Below are 6435 nucleotides of genomic sequence, written 5' to 3' on the forward strand. Positions count from 1 at the left end.
GAGGTCGTTTCCCAAAAATAACTATGCCAAGGGGAATGCCAGCTGACAGGTTTGGAATTTGGTCCTTGCTTAACTTGTGCCAGTTTTCCAGTCTGCCTTTAGTACTTTCTGGCTTGCTGCCCTCCTCATTATCGCAACGCAGTTCCCACCCACCCTCCCTCAGCCGTGAAACTCGAAACCAGCGTCAGCCTACCTTTAAAAGAGCTACGAGGAAGTGGAGAATAAAGTCTAGAACTGAAAGGCGAGGGCGCGGTGACTCACACTTAGGTGTGGTTGCTACCAAGCCAGAGCTGTCACTGGTTATATAAAGTACAATCAGCTGGATCCTCACCTGTCCTGAACAGCGAACGGGTAAATCAGGAGGGTTGCCGTGTTCGAAGAGGAGGAAACGATCCGTCCCTTTATAATCCAGAAGGTATCTCTGCAACTGGCACTGCCAATTACAGGCGTTGGGAAGCTTGTCCAAGCCGACAGGTAGAAACCTCTCTCTTCCTCCTTACTTTACCATCTTTTCAAAGCTTATTGTGAAACTTTTATCCATTTACTATTTAAGAAATGTTGAACTATTTTTTGAGCTGTGTGAAATCTGCTGGTACAGGATATTCCTGTGTGTTTATTTCTCTCTCATTTGTGGTAAAGTGCCAGTTTCAGCCAGTTGGTCTGCGTGGGTTTGCCAGTTTATGATTGGGCATCACTTCTGGTTAAATAGTACATCTTTGGCTGCATAGAAGATGCGTTGTCCTGAAACAGTGAAATGCCCCTTTATCAGTTCAACTTCTCTCTTCATTCAGGGGTTTTTAAAAAAAAATTAACCAAAAAGGCAGGTGGCAAATCATTTCAATTGACGATAAAATGCAACACTTGTGTGGCCAATATCAGTGCAAGTCTGTAGGAGACAGGGGGTAATAGACCCAGAGTTGGGTGTGAAATTCTCAGTGGAGGTGTGATTGAAGAATGCACAGTGAACCACCCACTGATAAATTAGTGTGGTTTTAACCTATCCCATTTCCCAGAAAGCGGTGTTGTCAATGGGGTGTTGATACTGGGACACGTTTCCTCATTTCATTGAACACTGCCAGAAGGATGTGGAGGCTTTAAGAACGTAAGAAGTAGGAGCAGGAGTAGGCCATCTAGCCCATCGAGCCTGCCCCGCCATTCAATAAGATCATGGCTGATCTGCAGTGGAAAGTCTGACAACACCGGGTTTTAGTCCAACCGATTCATTTGATAGTAAACTCACAAGCTTTCAAGGGGACTCCCTCTTCGCCCCTCGAAAGCTTGTGAGTTTACTATCAAATAAATAGGTTGGACTAAAACCTGGTGTTGTCAGACTTTTTACTGTGTTTACCCCAGTCCAACGCCGGCACATCCACATCATGATCTGAAGTGGATCAGTTCCACTTTCCCGCTTTCTCCCCATAACCCTTAATTCCCCTGTCTATCAGAAATCTATCTACCCGTGACTTAAATATATTCAGTGAGGTAGCCTCCACCACTTCAACGGGCAGAGAATTCCAGGGATTCACTACCCTTTGAGTGAAGAAGTTCCTCCTCAACTCTGATCTAAACTGCGCCCCCCCCCCCATCTTGAGGCTGTGCCCTCTAGTCCTGCTATCCTTTCTAAGCAGGAAGAATCTCTCTACCTCTACCCTATCCATCCTCTTCATTATCTTGTATGTCTCTATAAGATCCCCCCTCATCCTTCTAAACTCCAACGAGTACAGACCCAGTCTATTTAGTCTCTCTTCATAGGCCAACCCCCTCATCTCCAGTATCAGCCTAGTGAACCTCCTCTGCACTCCCTCCAAGGCCAAAATATCCTTGCGCAAGTGCGGCGACCAAAACAGCACACAGTCCTCCAGCTGCAGCCTCACCAGTGCCCTATACAGCTGCAGCAAGACCTCCCTGCTTTTATATTCTATCCCTCTCACTATAAAGGCGAGCATCCCATTCGCCTTCTTGATCACCTGCTGCACCTGCAGACTGGGTTTTTGCGACTCGTGCACAAGGACCCCCAGGTCCCTCTGCACTGTAGCATGCTGCAGCTGTTCGCCTTTTAAGTAATAATCCCTCCTACTATTATTACTACTTTGGAGAGGGTACAGAAAATATTTATCAGGATGTTGCCCAGTATGGAAGGCATCAGCTATGAGGAGAGATTGGAGAAAATTGGTTTGTTCTCACTGGAATGACCACTGGAGGGGTGACCTGATAGAAGCCTACAAGATTACGGGAGGCCATGGACAGAGTGGATAGTCAGATGCTTTTTCCCAGGGTGGAAGAGTCAATTACTAGGGGGGCACAGATTTAAGGTGTGAGGGGCAAGGTTTAAAGGAGATGTACGAGGCAAGTTTTTTACACAGAGGTGGTGGGGGCCTGGAACTCACTGCCGGGGGAGGTAGTGGAAGCAGATTTACTGATTTTTAAGCAGCGTCTGGACATATACATGAATAGGGTGGGAATGGAGGGATATGGTCCCTGGAAGAGTAGGAGGTTTTAGTTCAGTCGGGCAGCATGGTCGGTGCAGGCTTGGGGGGCCGAAGGGCCTGTTCCTGTGCTGTAATTTTCTTTGCCTTTGTTCAGGAACCCCCCCATCCCCCCCGCAACCCAAAACAGGTATACAGGAAAAACAGGTATGCAAAAGATTTTGGTGAAATAAAAAGTCACCTCTTGGAGATACAGAGGATACGAAACTATTGCAAATTCCCTGCTTTTTCTCTCTATTTCCTCGCTGAACAGTTTTGCCCCATGTGGCTATCAGGTAATTTTATTTTGTAGCCCAGTTTCTCCTTGGACAGTTCCAGCAGCGAAAGAACAAATGTCCACTCTCCCATTGGAGTGCCCAGTGCGTATTTTACTGATATTAATCCTTGCTGCCAGGGAACGCACAGTAGCCACACCCAATGCATCCTTATCTTTGGTTCACACATTTCAAATTGTGCAACAAGTGCACAAGGCACGATCAGAAGCAAGGATGTTCTGGCCATTGTTGCTAAGGCCCACTGTTGGGTCTGAGTGTGTGCAGACCCGGACAACTCCCCAGTGTCCATGAGCCAGGTGAGAAGGAGCATTAGACACTGAGCAGAAATGTCACCCCAAAGCCTGTCCACCATCTACGAGGCACAAATCAGGAGGGTGATGGAATATTCTCCCCTTGCCTGAATGGGTGCAGCTCCAACAACACCCAAGAAGCTCGACACCATCCAAGACAAAGCAGCCCACTTGATTGGCATCCACCACCTTCAACATCCACTCCCTCAATGAGTTAATGCACAGTGGAAGCAGTGTGGACCATCTTGTAACTCACCCAAGCTCCTTTAACAGCACCTTCCACACCCACAACCTCTACCACCTTGAAAAACAACGGCAGCAAATCCATGGAAACACCACCAGCTGCAAACTCCCCTCCAAGCCACACACCTCCCCGATTTTAATTGCCGTACCGTTGGTGGATGTGGAGAGGCTGTTTCCACTCGTAGGAAAAACTAGAACCAAAGGGCACAACCTCAGGCGAAAAGGACGACCCTTTAAAACAGAGATGAGGAGGAATTTCTTCAGTCAGAGAGTGGGGAATCTGGAAATCTTTGCCACAGAAGGCTGTGGAGGCCGGGTCTTGAGTGTCTTTAAGACAGAGACAGATAGGTTCTTGATTAATAAGGGGATCAGAGGTTATGGAGAAAAGGCAGGAGAATGGGGATGAGAAAAATATTAGCCGTGATTGAATGTTGGAGCAGTCTTGATAGGCCGAGTGGCCTAATCATGACTTATTGTATTATGACTTACTGTGTCATGCCTTTTGTTGCCTAAGCCTTTAGCACTGGACCTTTGACACCTCCATCTCACTCTCCTCCTTTAAGACGCGTGGCACATTGGTTAGCACCTGTTGTCTCGCAGCGCCAGGGGCCCGGATTCGATTCCTGGCTTGGGTCACTGTCTGTGCGGAGTCTGTACATTTTCCCCCGTGTCTGCGCGATTTTCCTCCGGATGCTCCGGTTTCCTCCCACAATCCAAAGATGATCGGGTTAGGTGGATTGGCCAGGCTAAATTGCCCCCTTAGTATCAGGGGGACTAGCTAGGGTAAATGCATGGGGTTATGGGTATGGGGCCTGGGTGGGATTGTGTTTGGTGCAGACTCAATGGGCCGAATGGCCTCCTTCAGCACTGTAGGGATTCAGTGACATGACCTACCTTTATTACCAGGCTTTGATAACTCCTGATGCAACTTGGTGTGATATTTTGTTTTATAATACTCTTGTAAAGCATCTTGGGATGTTTTGCTATGTTAAGGATGTTGCATAAATGTAAGTTAAAACTTAGAATCCCTACAGTACAGAAAGAGGCCATTCAGCCCATCGAGCCTGCACCGACACAATCCCACTCAGGTCCTACCTCCATATCCCTACATATTTACCCACTAATCCCTCTCAGGACACTAAGGGCAATCTTAACAAGGCCAATCAACCTAATCCGCACATTTTTGGACTGTGGGAGGAAACCCACGTAGACACGAGGAGAATGTGCAAACTCCACACAGACAGTGACCCAAGCTGGGAATCAAACCCAGGTCCCTGGCTGTGAAGCAGCAGTGCTAACCACTGTGCTACCGTGCTGCCCCATGTATTTACCACCTTGTTATTACCACCTTGGGAATATATTGCTGTTCCTTCACTGTCACTGGGTCAAAATCTTGGAACTCCCTCCCTAACAGCATTGTGGGTGTACCTACACCACATGGATTGTAGTGATTCAGAAAGATGGCTCACCCCCACATACTGAGGGACAATGAGGGGTGGGCAATAAATGCTGGAGAGCTCGAGAGGATTACAGCCCATGAATTTTTTTTAAAATGTGAGCTTGTCTAAATTTGGCAGGTTTAAGTGAGTTAAGTCACGGGTGGCACAGTGGTTAGTGCTGCTGCCTCACAGCTCCAGGGACCCGGGTTCGATTCCTAGCTTGGGTCACTGTCAGTGCGGAGTTTGCATGTTCTCCCCGTGTCTGTGTGGGCTTCCTCTGGGTGCTCCAGTTTCCTCTCACAGTCCAGAGATGTGCGGGTTAGGTGGATTGGCCATGCTAAATTGCCGCTTAGTGTCAGGGGGACCAGCTAGCGTAAGTACATGAGATTAAGGGGCTAGGGTTTGGGTAGGTTTGTGTTCGCTGCAGACTCAATGAGCCAAATCGCCCCCTCCTGTATTGTAGAATTCTATGACTTCTAAGTCTGTGTAGCTAAGATTTGCGTCAATGATTGAAAGATCCCCCGGGATTTTCCAGTGTTGGGGCGAGCGCGGCTGGAAAATCCAGCGCGGTGTCTCCGCGGCCTTCCAGTTGGAAGTCGGGTTGTTCGTTGTTGTGTTTCCAGGAGAGGCAGCAGGCTGTAAGTAACCAACTGTTTGGTTTCTTTAGGTGCGGACTCCCAAAGTGTTGCCATGTTCGGACAGACCTGACTTGAGCTGGGCTCAGCAAAAGGCTCCGGGAAGCCCTGGAAAAGTCGAGTGAAAGTTCAAACAAGCTTACTTGTGGACGCTTGGGTGCTATATCTCTCTCCTTCTGCGATTTGTCTGGGCTGGTGTTGACCCGTGCATTCTTTGGCCAGCTCTCGCACTCTGGATTCTCCGCCGGGCAAGTTTAAAAGAGTCTGGAATTGGCTCGAGTTCCCAAACTATTTTGGGCACCGGCTCTGACGAGTGTGTGGATAGAGGGACAAGAATAAGGGAAGCCTTTTCAGCGGGCCAAGTGTGGGTGTTTCTTTGGCAGTGTCTTAGCTGGTTGTTGTGTACAATGAGGGGAAGCAATCAGCAAGTATACTGCCGCAGAAATGCTTCACTGTATCAGGCCGACACCAGCTCTCCCTCCCCGCTTTGTGAAGTTGCGCCTTTGATGTTTTGGAATAACCTACTTTGTTTTTTGTAATGCTTTGCTGTAATAACAGGCGCCAACGTGGGAGGGAAAACCACCCCTTAAAAATAAACATGTGAATGCAGGGACAAGAGATATTAAAAATTGGAAAGCATTAAACGTTGGGCCAGTGTACTCTTTTGAGATTTGGTTTCTGTTGGTCGTCCAGACACATCTGGTTAATTTTGATGGACGTTAATCTGTGTATACATGTGGCTCACAATAAAAAAGCATACTTGCTTCTTTCTCTCGGTATATTCCACTCTCTCCTTTTGGAACTCATCCCAGAGAGAATAGAACCCGTACAGTGCAGAAGGAGGCCATTCGGCCCATCAAGTCTGTGCTGACTGCAATCCCATCCAGGCCCTATCCCTGTAACTCCATGTATTAATTTTGGTCGAGGGCTGACTTTCAGTAGATCGCAGCGAGATAGCCGTTCTGTTACGTACAAAACCCTGAGCCAAAATCAGGTCGTCTACGAATATTTTAGCATCAAGTTCCTCTTGAACATGCTGTGTTGTAACAGGAGAGAGGTGACGTCCA

At 47.9% G+C, this 6435-nt stretch overlaps 1 long non-coding RNA gene across 1 annotated transcript; it reads left to right on the forward strand.

The window, feature by feature from the left end:
* The first annotated feature begins 277 nt into the window (after positions 1–277).
* On the forward strand, positions 278–6145 carry LOC145360129 (uncharacterized). Its single transcript, XR_013889668.1, has 2 exons — positions 278–474; positions 5401–6145. It is a non-coding gene; the product is annotated as an uncharacterized LOC145360129 (long non-coding RNA).
* The last annotated feature ends 290 nt before the right edge of the window (positions 6146–6435 follow it).

Source organism: Carcharhinus amblyrhynchos, chromosome 30 (assembly GCF_965287045.1).
Source record: "Carcharhinus amblyrhynchos chromosome 30, sCarAmb.v2.hapA, whole genome shotgun sequence".
Classification (NCBI taxonomy): domain Eukaryota; kingdom Metazoa; phylum Chordata; class Chondrichthyes; order Carcharhiniformes; family Carcharhinidae; genus Carcharhinus; species Carcharhinus amblyrhynchos.